A 13,692-nucleotide genomic window follows, 5' to 3' on the forward strand; every position below is an offset into this window, starting at 1 on the left:
AACTGTGTACTATATAAACACAACTTAGGGTTTACACTATGTGTGTTATCATTATCGAGAATATTATTCTTTGTAACCTAGCAGCTCTTAGTGATATTGTTCATCACTGAGAGAGAACAACAGTTCATTTTGTAATAGAGTTTATTTAAATATACTTGATCTTTGTTACATACTTTTGTTGAAATCGATTTGATTGTATAAACACTGTATTCAACCCCCTTCTACAGTGTTGTGTGACCTAACAAGTGGTATCAGAGCTTTTCTGTTAACACACATACAGTAAAGATCCAAACAATCATGTATGAAGAAACACAAACCCCAACTAAGCCCACCAAAACTCAAGAAACTCAAAACACTCAAACCCACAGTCGATATGAGACTATTAGGGTTCCCATACTGAGACCTTCTGAGTATCCCATATGGAAAGTGAAGATGGCTATATTTCTGGAAGCTACAGATCCAGAATACCTTGACAGAATTAATGAAGGACCATATAAGCCTACCAAGCTCTCTGTTGGAGTTGCTGATCAACCAGCAAAGTCCATACCAAAGGAGAAAGGTGATTACACAGCTGAAGACATCTCATCTATTGCCAAGGATGCAAGGGTAAGGCATTTGCTGCATAGTGCCATTAATAATGTCATGTCAAACAGGGTAATTGGATGCAAGACTGCAAAGGAGATATGGGATGCTTTGGAGACAAGATGCCAGGGAACTGATGCAATCAAAAAGAACAGGAGGACTATACTCACTCAAGAGTATGAGCACTTTGACTCAAAAGCTGATGAGTCATAAACTGACTTATATGACAGGTTTGTCAAACTCTTGAATGATCTGTCACTGGTGGACAAGGAATATGATCTTGAAGATTCAAATCTAAAATTCCTTTTAGCTCTTCCTGAAAATTGGGATTTGAAGTCTACTACCATAGAAGACAACTATGACCTTACTGAAACTACTTTTGATGAAATTTATGGTATGCTCAAGACTTATGAACTTGAGATGGATCAAAGGAGCAAGAGGCATGGAAGAAAGTCAAGGACAGTTGCTCTTAAAGCTGAGGAGGAATCTCCTAAAGTGGTTGCCTCAAAGAGGGGCAAAGGAAAGGCTCTCATCATAAAGTCTGATTCAGAGTCATCATATTTTGATGATGATGATTCAGAAACTGAAAGTTTACCTGAAATGGATGTTGATGCAGAGATGATGTATAACGACTCGTATATTTATTATTTAAAGGTGTTATTATTAAAAATTTAATCAAATAAATATATGTATTGGTCTTGACTGCTATGTGTTGCTCTATTATTGTTTATATGTGATTTATAATGCATAGGGTCGTTCGTGTAATTAATGATTGAGTAGCACTGAATCGTTTTCACTTTTAAAAGTGAATTTAGTGTAAATTTATTTACATAAATACTTGGATTGTCTCTAAAATTGTTTTTATGACTTTATAATTTCAATAATTATTTTTAAGACTTTATAAAATTGAGAAATCAATATTTCATTAATTATTTATTTTTAAATGATTTTCTGAGTGTGTTTAAGGGTAACTCGGTTGCATTTATGTTTAAGGGTTTCTCTAATATTTCGAAATTTATGTTTTTATAAACTTCGGAATATTTATAACATTTTAAGACTATTCGCGTGGTTTTCTGAATTTAGTTTAAGGGTAACTCGGTTCGTTAATTGTGAATCGCGAGTATATCGCTCGATTCAAAAACATTCTATAAATAACGGAATTTATGATTTATTAGTTTCAGGATATTTAGAGAATTTTAATCATATTTTGATTTTATTTCGATCAGTAAAAACTCATAACACTTCGCGTTGACTGATTATAATAAATCGTATCCGAGCTTATAATCAAGGAAAACAGGACACGTGTCCTATTAACTGGACACGGGGCTTGCATTTTGCATATCAGAGATGTGAATTGGCTTTTGGAGATAGGTATCAATTTCCCTCGTCTCTCTTCTCTCCTCTCTTGTAATCTTCCCCGTTTTTATATATCTCCCTTCCCCTGTTCTTCATTGGCTTCGGTTTCTTCTCTTCCCTGTGCGCGGTTTGCTGCCGTGATTTTTTCGGTGATAACAGCGCCGCCACTACAATTGTTTCAATCGCCGCGGTTCTGTTTCTTTCCGGTCCATTTCCGGTGATTTGTTCGATTCTACCCTTGCTTGTTGATGCGCGTATATATATGTATACATACTTTATGTGTGTGCGTATACGTGTGTGGTCAATGGTGAGGGTTGCTGTGCTGCCCTCCTTATTTTTCCGGCAGGGAGGCGGTGGCGCGTGTGGCTCCTGTGCGCTTGTGATGGTTACTGTTGTCTCTATTGTCCTTGTTCGATTGTTTTGTTAGGAATTTTTATTTAATTTTTCTGCAGGAAATTTCTTGAATATTATTATTCATGAAATAAATTCGTGCGGGAAATTATTAAAAAGAATCGGTGAAATTCGTGATTGGAAACCCGATTCGGGTACCTCCGAATTTTGCCGCCATCGACGATGAGCCTCGGCGAGTCGACGGTGGACCGTGATGATCGTTATCTGAGTCCTAAAATTTTAAAATATTAATGTAGTTCGTAAATTATTTTCGAGATATAAATAATCGGATAATAATAATTAATTGATTTGGATTGACATTTGGGAATTTGTGACTTGTGATTGTGTTGTTGGTTCGAGATTGTTGGATTGCGTGGTTGTATGAATTTGAGTTAATTGGATTGATTGTTGATTGAGTCATCGAATTGTATCGACGGGTAGTCCGATAAACAAATGAGACGCTGCCCGATTTCCTGGAAATCGAACTACAGAAATACGGGAGCGTATCCGATAATTATCGGGACGTCGAGCAAGTATAAACGTGTATATATATATATTCTGTGTGAAACGTGATTGCATGTTGTGGTGAATGTTTTGTTAAAACCCAATGACCCTAATTTCGTAAAAGGACGAGTAAGCGTATTTTCTGAAAATGAACACCAAACCGATTTTGAGAACGTGAACCCTACATTGATGCGTGTATTATAATAATATATAAGTACGAGTCGGGATTTGATATCGATTGGGTAGATGTGTTATTGAGGATATGTCAAGCATACCTAGACGTCTAACGTAGGGTATTTCGACTCTATAGGTTCTAGTTGAAGGACTCAAGAACTGATATCGAACTAAGATAATCTAGTGATCAGCCGGCAAGTGCCTTGAGGTTCCCAAGCAAAGAACCCTGAGAGTCCTGGATACTATCTTGAGATAGATTACTGCGAAGCAGGGATTTCTTCTAATGAGACAGTCATTTTTCCATGAGAGCCCGAACGTTCAAGTCTATCAAAATCAGTCAGTTATAGTTGTAAAGCTCTGCAAGGCAAGTACCCTGACCATTCTTTTATGGTTCAGTATATGTGAATAACTAAATGTTTTACTTTAATAATGGAACATAAACGTTTTAAGTTACGTATCCCCTGTAGTTATAAATCACTGTTTTCAAATTGTTTTGGGGAGAAGTAACTTTGAAAGGTACCTATCTCGAATAAAATGATTTGCGAACTGGATTTTATATGTGTGCTGGTTAAATAAATGATTTTGAAAATGAGATAGGTACAAGTGTTTTGAAAACTGTATAAAACGGTCTGATATGGGATACATTGGGGCCAGAGTAGGCCTATTGAGGTGGCGTAAGAGGCTAATTCGGTTGCGCGCACTATAAAACCGATTACTCCAGCAGGTCAGAGACCTAGCTAGTCTCTGAGTTCTGGAACAGGTATATAGGATGGCAATGGGAGTTGTCCGGTGTTAATAGCCTGATCAACTATCTTCACATATCCACTAAGTATCTGATTTGGGTTTTGCAGTTCCATAACGGAACAAGTGATTTATACAGTGGATTTGGAAATGAAGATAGCATGTTAAAAGTAAACTCTGGTATTTATACACAGCACACTACTACGTTTGTTTTGTTGAAAGCATGCTAGTTTTGATATCCAGTTTATATCATGTTTTACATGTTTCTGGAAAGTTATGAATTATGTTCCTATAACTGTTTTACTTTAAACTATTTTGCTTGTTATTCATATAGTGGTGCTGCTGAGCAAGCAATTGCTTATTCTTGCAGAATATTTTATATGTATTGCAGATGCCTAGGAGATTCTTGCGCGGTAGTCAGGGAAAAGTTCCAGCTCCTTTCGTGTCAGGCTCCTCTGAGGTAGTTGTGCTCAGACCAGATGAGGTCTGTTGAGTTGCTGTGTTAAGTTAGCTGCATCGAGATGATTATTGTAAGTTTGAGTTGTGTTAGTTGAGTAACCTGAGTCATACTTAAACCTGGAAAAGGTCTTGGTAAAGGGGTTGTAGTCATGTATTATTAATGAATTATGGTTGTTACTATTGTCATTGATGACGTCAACTCCTGACCCCGGGGTTGAGGCCGTCACAGTTGGTATCAGAGCTGCAGGTTTGAGTCCCTGATTTAGGTTATGGGTAGAGTCAAAAGAGTGAAGAAAGGTTGGTAGATAGATGTAAATCAGCAACTCAATTAGAGGAGCGTGTCTAAGAGTTCAGTCAAGGGTTTCTAAGGTATAACCCTGACGTTTGTGGAGGATTGACTGGAACTGCCCTAGTCTAGCGTATGTCTCCATTATTAGTAATGTCCGATAGAGATTTCTAGTTTTCTCTTGGGAGAACGAGTTTTATTGTAAGAATTTAGCGTTGAGCGGGCCCTTGTTGAGTCAGCTGAGAAGATGCCAACGTTATTCCTAAGTATTACCTTTTCTATGTCAAGGGATGTTAATATCCCGGATATGTGACCTTGGTAAGTTCGGATAGTATGATAATAGTTATTGGCTGCTTTGACGTCCAAGTTTCATAGTGAATGTGGATCAGAACGGGAGGTGGTATTTTTGAATTCTTCTATGTCTTCCTTTAAATGTATTTTGTTTCCGGAGTAATTGTTTCCTATTTCTTAAGTTACTTATTTTCTTGTGAGAAAGTTGTGAACCCGAAGTAAGCTACTTAGGGTTCTGTTGATCTTCTTACAAATCAGATTCTTTCTTTTCCATTTGTGAATTTCTTACCTGAGTATTGTTTCTTTTCTTGGTGACTTTTCGGTTGCTTGGGGCAAACAGTGCATATGAAATGACCATTTGTCTATGTGACAAAAAGGTCTGGTAGGACACCACCAAGTTATGTATTGTGAACTGTGCGGTACTAAGACTGGCCATCTTATGTACTTGTATGGTTGCTCTCAGTCATACCTACATCTTCTTCACAGTTTCTTTTTGATTCCCTTGAGTTTGAAATTTTCTTTGATATTCTATGATAATGAATTCCTGCGATTGGATGGTCCTCGTTATTGAAAGCAAGTCAGAGTAACTGTCAGAAAGAAGGAAAACCTTATATCAGGGTGTTACTTAAGAGTAATGGTAACTGTGGGAGTTCAGGATTTAAGAATGGAGATATAGCCTCGGGAAAGGTAATTCAGTGATTGATGAATCACTTGAGGGTGATAAGAAATCATCCCTGGAGAAAAAGGTTGATTGAAATTTGGACCATGGTCCTTAGAGGAGTCAAGCATCCCTTAAGCGTGACTTGAATTACTAGTGGGCTCTGTGTAATTGGTGGTTGTTATAGCCGACCAAGTTTCCTTGTATATTAGATTGGTGTTAATGTGGTAATAGAACAGTGATGGGAAATGGTCAGTTGTTGTCGTATTAAGGATCTATGCCATGGTAAGCCGTATTCTAGTTTTCCTGAACTGTTGTTGATTCTGCTACTGTCATGGTTGCTGTGATTACTAGTACTGTTAATCTTGATTTCTTTTATAAGTGGACCTCGATATTAAAGACTTGGGTACTGTGATTGGGCAACATTTTCCTGATATAGGTGCACCAATTAAACGGTGATACCTTCTGTCAAACATTTTATTATGTTTTGAATAAAACCCATTTATATATTCCAGGAAGATGCCACCTAATAAAGTTACCCAGTCCAAAGGAAATAGTAGTAGTATTGCGGAGGGTCCAACTATAAATGAAATTCTAGATGTGTTGTGCTAGCAGCAACAACAATAGTTGCAGTTAATCCAACAGGTTCAGTAGCGGTATCTACGGTTGCAGCAGCAATAACAAGGAGTAAACCCAAGTGTTTGTTTCAAATCTTTTCAGAATGTTAACCCTTATAAGTTTAAAGGTGAACCTAATCCAGTAGCTGTTGGAGCATGGTTAAAAGGAGATGGAGAAAGCTTTCAATGTTGTCCATATAGTAGTAATTTTAAGACTGAGTATGTAAATCAATCCTTAAGGAATAAAGTGAATTATTGGTGGGAATCAACCAGAGCGTTAGAAGGGAAGGCCCTGTTTTATGGGCTAGGTTTATTGAGTTGTTGTTGGAAAGGTATTACCCAGGTTGTGTGCGAAATTGAATGAAAATTGAGTTTCTAGAACTGAAACAAGGTGGAAGAAGTGTATTGGAGTTTAGGCCAAGTTTACAAAATTGGCCCGATTAGTTCCTGAGTATGTAAGTATGGAGAGTCAAATGGCAAGAAGGTTCCAACAAAGGTCGAAGCCTGAAATTCGCAGATGAGTTGTGGCATTGCAACTCAAGACATACTCCTCTATGGTTCAGGCTACCCTGGTAATAGGAGGTGACCATAAGTTGACTGTTAAGGAAGAAAGTGATAAGAAAAGGAAGTCGGAAGGTGTATGGACAAGGAAGACCAAGGAGAATCCAGTTAGGGATGTGAGAATCGGTTTGGCCGAAGCAGGAGTAAGAAATTTCAGAGATAGAGTTTCTCACAGGATACACAGTGGTTCGTGTAGAAAGAATGTACAATGTTTCAAGTGTGGACATAAGGGTCATTATACATCGTAATGTAATCCTGAAAATCCAGGAGTAATGTATCACAATTATGGAAAGAGTGGGCATATTGCAAGGAGTTGTAGAGCGGTTATTTAAGATACTACATCCCAAGGGCCAATATCCATCTCAGCTAGAGATAGAATTTTCCAAAGAACCAAGAAATCAAGTGTTTAGAAGTTGGACGTAGTTGCAGTTGATCTGACACCCTCTAAGCTAGAGGGGTTTGATGTGATTTTAGGATCGAGTTGGTTATCCTATAGTAAGGTAAAGAGTAGTTTTTAGAAGAAGCAAAGTGTAAAGTGTAAAAACGCTAGTAGTAAGGTAAGTTTTTGAATGCAGAAGCAACATAAGAAGTTCTTCCAATCATGCCGGGAAAGGAGTAATAAGTTAAGGATATAAGGTAGATCCACCATGTGTAAAGATATGAAGAAGAGAAAATACCTACGTTGGAGAAAGTTGGAATAATAAATAAATGCCCTGGAGTGTCTAGAGGTAAGTGGAACGAAATAATTAGTGCGATAATTGTGAGAGTGATTGGAAATGGAAGTGAGTATACTAGATAGAGACCCCTGGAATGCACCAGTGATGTTGCTGGAAAGAGGGATGAAATTATGAGATTGTGTACAGATTATTGGGAATTTAACGAAATGATAACCTCTGTAAAGGATTGGTTACTTATGTGACCTAATTCAAGGAGTGTGTGATTTCTACGGGATTGATTTAAGATACAGCCCGAGGGCATGTTCAAGATTGCAATTAGGATGGGTTATGAGTGTTGCAAGGCTGGTGATATCATGTGGAGTGACAAGTGTATGGGTTGTCTATAAGGATTTAAAGAACATAGTGTATAAAGAGTATTTGGATAAGCAAATTGTATTTATTGAAAACATCCTCGCCCATCTAAGGGTTAAGGAAGACTAAGGTGTACACTTAAAGAAAGTCTGCGAAAGGTTGAGAAGTAGCAATTGAATACTAATCTTCAAAAGTATGAGAATTTGATCAAAGTTGATTATGACCCATGGTTGTTAAAGTGACTACCCACCAAGAAGGGTCCTTTCAGGGATAAATGTCTTGAGTAGAAAAGAAAATTGAATATTATTAAGATTATCGAAGAGTTAGCGGAAGAATGGAAGAAGTTAGAAATTAAAGATTCAAGTACCTGGAGGTAATGGGGAGTAATTGTATGAGATCACTTTTCAGTCAGAAGGAATGGGAGGAATCAATAAGTGTTAAGAAGAAGTTATGAATCAAGAAGTATATAGTTTAAAAGGAAAGGAAAGTTGTATCCAAAAGGATAGTAGAAGTATGTTTGGATTCTACCGCTAGAGCATGAATTTCAATGTGACTAAGCTGAAGAGTAAAATATAAAGAGAAGCCACACTTCTAGAGTCCTATTTAACTGGAAGCAATCGGGCGTACCAAGTCATGATAAGGAACTTTTGGGAAATTGTTGATAAATCGTCAAAGTCTGCATGTTTTCTCCTAATTAATGAAAGGTACCCTTGGATAAGCTAACAGAGTTGTATTTAAATAAAATTGTGACAAAGTGTGAAGTCCCTGCTCTTATTGTGGCTGATTGAAATTTGAGGATTTACTTGAGGTTTTGGACGAAGTTCCAGGAATGATTGGGGGGATTGAGTGAAACATAAGTACCAGTTGCCATCCCCAGATAAATGGTAGAAGTGAAAAGATGATTCAAATAATATAATCTATATTAAGAGTATATATTCTGGAATTTAAAAGGAAACTAAGGTAATCACCTATCATGGACCGAGTTTTCTATGACAATAGTTACCCTGCTAATAAGAAAATACTACTTTGTGAAGTGTTGTGTGAACATAAGTGTGAGTCCTCCCTCTAGTGAGAGAAAGTGGAAGTAGAGATATTGTTAAGTCCTGAATTAATTTAGTACATCAAGAGTGTGGTGGTGTTGACTCGGAAAAGAGTTGAAACAACTCGAGATATACAAAGCGAGAAAGCGGATTTGCATCGAAAGAATATGAATATATAGAATGAGGATCGTGGTATAGGCAAAAGTTTTACCTTAAAAAAAAGATTGATTACGTTTGAATAGAAGGGACAAGTAGAGTCCTTACTGTGTTGAACCATTCGAGTTATTGGTAAATATAGATAAAGTTGCCCTGAGGGGTCGTGGCTGCTGTAGTTGCAGTATATATACAATGTGTCTAGCGTATCAATATTAAGGCGATATATTTCTAATTTAAATCCAGTCATTGATTAGGAGCCAATGCGCTCCTACCCAAATTTATTTTGCGTGAAATAAACGATCCAAATTCTAGATCGTTAAGAGCGAGTCCTTAGTAATGAATTTATGTCTATAGTGAGTAAGCGATGAATAAATCCCTGAGTAGAAGAGTCTACCTGGAAGTTAGAGTCAGATATGCTTGATAAATATCCTCACTTATTTAGTTAAGTCAGATTCTGAGGACAGAATCTTTTTAAGGGGGGAAGAATATATAACGACTCGTATATTTATTATTTAAAGATGTTATTATTAAAAATTTAATCAAATAAATATATGTATTGGTCTTGACTGCTATGTGTTGCTCTATTATTGTTTATATGTGATTTATAATGCATAGGGTCATTCGTGTAATTAATGATTGAGTAGCACTGAATCATTTTCACTTTTAAAAGTGAATTTAGTGTAAATTTATTTGCATAAATACTTAGATTGTCTCTAAAATTGTTTTTATGACTATATAATTTCAATAATTATTTTTAGGACTTTATAAAATTGAGAAATCAATATTTTATTAATTATTTATTTTAAATGATTTTCTGAGTGTGTTTAATGGTAAAATCCATATTTAATTATGGAAATCTTCAAAAATTATGAAACTCATATTTATTTATGTTTGGAATATTCCGAGAATTTTAAAATTATTTTGGAAATTTTCAGGATCAATTTCACCCGCGCATTGTACCGTTAATTGTTAAAAAACGGGTATAAATTGCATTTTAGAAATTATTTTAAAATTTCGAAATTTATGTTTTTATAAACTTCGGGATATTTATAACATTTTAAGACTATTCGCGTGGTTTTCTAAATTTAGTTTAAGGGTAACTCGGTTCGTTAATTGTGAATCGCGAGTATATCGCTCGATTCAAAAACATTCTATAAATAACGGAATTTATGATTTATTAGTTTCAGGATATTTAGAGAATTTTAATCATATTTTGATTTTATTTCGATCAATAAAAACTCGTAACACTTCGCGTTGACTGATTATAATAAATCGTATCCGAGCTTACAATCAAGGAAAAAAGGACACGTGTCCTATTAACTGGACACGTGGCTTGCATTTTGCATATCAGAGATGTGAATTAGCTTTTGGAGATAGGTATCAATTTCCCCCGTCTCTCTACTCTCCTCTCTTGTAATCTTCCCCGTTTTTATATATCTCCCTTCCCATGTTCTTCATTGGCTTCGGTTTCTTCTCTTCCCTGTGCGCGGTTTGCCACCGTGATTTTTCCGGTGATAACATCGCCGTTGCTGTAATTGTTTCAATCATCGCGGTTCTGTTTCTTTCCGGTCCGTTTCCGGTGACTTCTCCGATTCTGCTCTTGCTTGTTGATGTGCGTATATATATGTATACATACTTTTTGTGTGTGCGTGTATGTGTGTGGTCAATGGTGAGGGTTATTGCGCTGCCCTCCTTGTTTTTCCGGCAAGGAGGCGGTGGCGCGTGTGGCTCCTGTGCGCTTGTGATGGTTACTGTTGTCTCTGTTGTCCTTGTTCGATTGTTTTGTTGGGAATTTTTATTTAATTTTTCTGCAGGAAATTTCTTGAATATTATTATTCGTGAAATAAATTCGTGCGGGAAATTATTAAAAATAATCGGTGAAATTCGTGATTGGAAACCCGATTCGGGTACCTCCGAATTTTGCCGCCGTCGACGATGAGCCTCGGCGAGTCGACGGTGGACCGTGATGATCGTTATCTGAGTCCTAAAATTTTAAAATATTAATGTAGTTCGTAAATTATTTTCGAGATATAAATAATCGGATAATAATAATTAATTGATTTGGATTGACGTTTGGGAATTTATGACTTGTGATTGTGTTGTTGGTTCGAGATTGTTGGATTGCGTGGTTGTATGAATTTGAGTTAATTGGATTGATTGTTGATTGAGACGTCGAATTGTATCGACGGGTAGTCCGATAAACAAAGGAGACGCTGCCCGATTTCCTTGAAATCGAACTACATAAATACGGGATCGTATCCGGTAATTATCGGGACGTCGAGCAAGTATAAACGTGTATATATAGATATATTCTGTGTGAAACGTGATTGCATGTTGTGGTGAATGTTTTGTTAAAACCCAATGACCTTAATTTCGTAAAAGGACGAGTAAGCGTATTTTCTGAAAATGAACACCAAACCGATTTTGAGAACGTGAACCCTACATTGATGCGTGTATTATAATAATATATAAGTACGAGTCAGGATTTGATATCGATTGGGTAGATGTGTTATTGAGGATATGTCAAGCATACCTAGACATCTAATGTAGGGTATTTCGACTCTGTAGGTTCTAGTCGAAGGACTCAAGAACTGATATCGAACTAAGATAATTTAGTGATCAGTCGGCAAGTGCCTTGAGGTTCCCAAGCGAAGAACCCTGAGAGTCCTGGATACTATCTTGAGATAGATTACTGCGAAGCAGGGATGTCTTCTAATGAGACGGTCATTTTTCCATGAGAGCCCGAATGTTCAAGTCTATCAAAATCAATCAGTGATAGTTGTAAAGCTCTGCAAGGCAAGTACCCTGACCATTCTTTTATGGTTCAGTATATGTGAATAACTAAATGTTTTACTTTCATAATGGAACAGAAACGTTTTAAGTTACGTATCCCCTATAGTTATAAATCACTGTTTTCAGATTGTTTTGGGTAGAAGTAACTTCGAAAGGTACCTATCTCGAACGAAATGATTTGCGAACTAGATTTTATATGTGTGCTAGTTAAATAAATGATTTTAAAAATGAGATAGGTACAAGTGTTTTGAAAACTGGATAAAATGGTCAGATATGGGATACATTGGGGCCAGAGTAGGCCTATTGAGGTGGCGTAAGAGGCTAATTCGGTTGCGTGCACTATAAAACTGATTAGTCCAGTAGGTCAGAGATCTAGCTAGTCTCTGAGTTCCGGAACAGGTATATAGGATGGCTGTAGGAGCTGTCCGGTGTTGATAGCCTGATCAACTATCTTCACATATCCACTAAGTATTTGATTTGGGTTTTGCGGTTCCATAACGGAACAAGTGATTTATACAGTGAATTTGGAAATGAAGATAACATGCTAAAAGTAAACTTCGGTATTTATACACAACACACTACTACGTTTGTTTTGTTGAAAGCATGCTAGTTTTGATATCCCGTTTATATCATGTTTTACATGTTTCCGGAAAGTTATGAATTATGTTCCTATAACTATTTTACTTTAAACTGTTTTGCTTGTTATTCATATAGTGGTGCTGCTGAGCAAGCAATTGCTCACCTTTGCAGAATATTTTATATGTATTGCAGATGCCTAGGAGAATTTTGAGCGGTAGTCAGGGCAAAGTTCCAGCTCCTTTCGTGTCAGGCTCCTCTGAGGTAGTTGTGCTCAGACCAGATGAAGTCTGTTGAGTTGCTGTGTTAAGTTAGCTGCGTCGAGATGATTGTTGTAAGTTTGAGTTGTGTTAGTTGAGTAACCTGAGTCATACTTAAACCTTGAAAAGGTCTTGGTAAAGGGGTCGTTGTCATGTATTATTAATGAATTATGGTTGTTACTATTGTCGTTGATGACGTCAACTCCTGACCCCGGGGTTGAGGCCGTCACATGATGCAACTGTGTGCTTGTTATGGATTAAAAACTAATATATATGATTGTTGTATTTAGTACTAAGGAACGTGAGCTTCAAGGCTTGATTTGGTTGCTCTCGTGTTTCGTAGCTTAACTCTGCCTTTGCGAGATGCCTACGTATCTCTGTGAATTAAAGAATCAAGCCAAAAAATATAGTTCTGATTAGTGGGGTGAGGCCCCTTATATAGATGTTGGGAGTCCTTGAATTGGACTTGGTATAGGAGACTTGATGGGCAAGTCTCATAATTAGAATGGACTTTGGAGTCCTAGATAGTAGGAAACTGATTCCTTATCCTTTTAGGTCCCCTTGAGGCTAATCTACAAGGATTTATATCCTTATCGGGACTCTTCTCAATAGCTGATTTTTCCCTTATTAATTTCGTAATTAATTAATATACAGGGTTTTTGGGCCTTCTTTGTTCCATCAGGCCTGATCTGGTCCATCAGGCCTGATCAACATGCTAACCTTTCTGGTCTGAATATCATACATCTTCTTATTGAGCCTTGCAGCCCAAACAATAATATTTAATTATGTAATTAGGATTTATCTATCCCTATCAGTGCTCTTATGGTGAAGTGTATCACAAAGATAGCCTATAGGAAATTCAGAAAGGACAAGAAGTTTTCCAGGAAAGGTGGAAGTTTTGATAAGAAAGGATTCAGAAAGTCTGAAGGCAAAGGAGGAAAGTCTGACAGAGAAGATAACTCAAATGTCAAATGCTACAATTGTGGTGAAAGAGGTCACATATCTCCTGACTGCAAGAAAGGAAAAAGTGACAAAGGCAAGGAACTTGTCACAAAGAAGAAAAGTTGGACAGACACTTCAGATTCTGAAAATGAGGTGAACTATGCCTTGATGGCAAATGCTGATAGCAGTACTGAAACTGCTGAATTGAAGGTACCTCAAACAACTTATGCTTTTCATACTGATGATATTACTAAGTTGAGATTATATCTTAAAATCCT

The sequence above is a fragment of the Apium graveolens genome, chromosome 4 (assembly GCF_009905375.1).
Source record: "Apium graveolens cultivar Ventura chromosome 4, ASM990537v1, whole genome shotgun sequence".
Lineage (NCBI taxonomy): Eukaryota > Viridiplantae > Streptophyta > Magnoliopsida > Apiales > Apiaceae > Apium > Apium graveolens.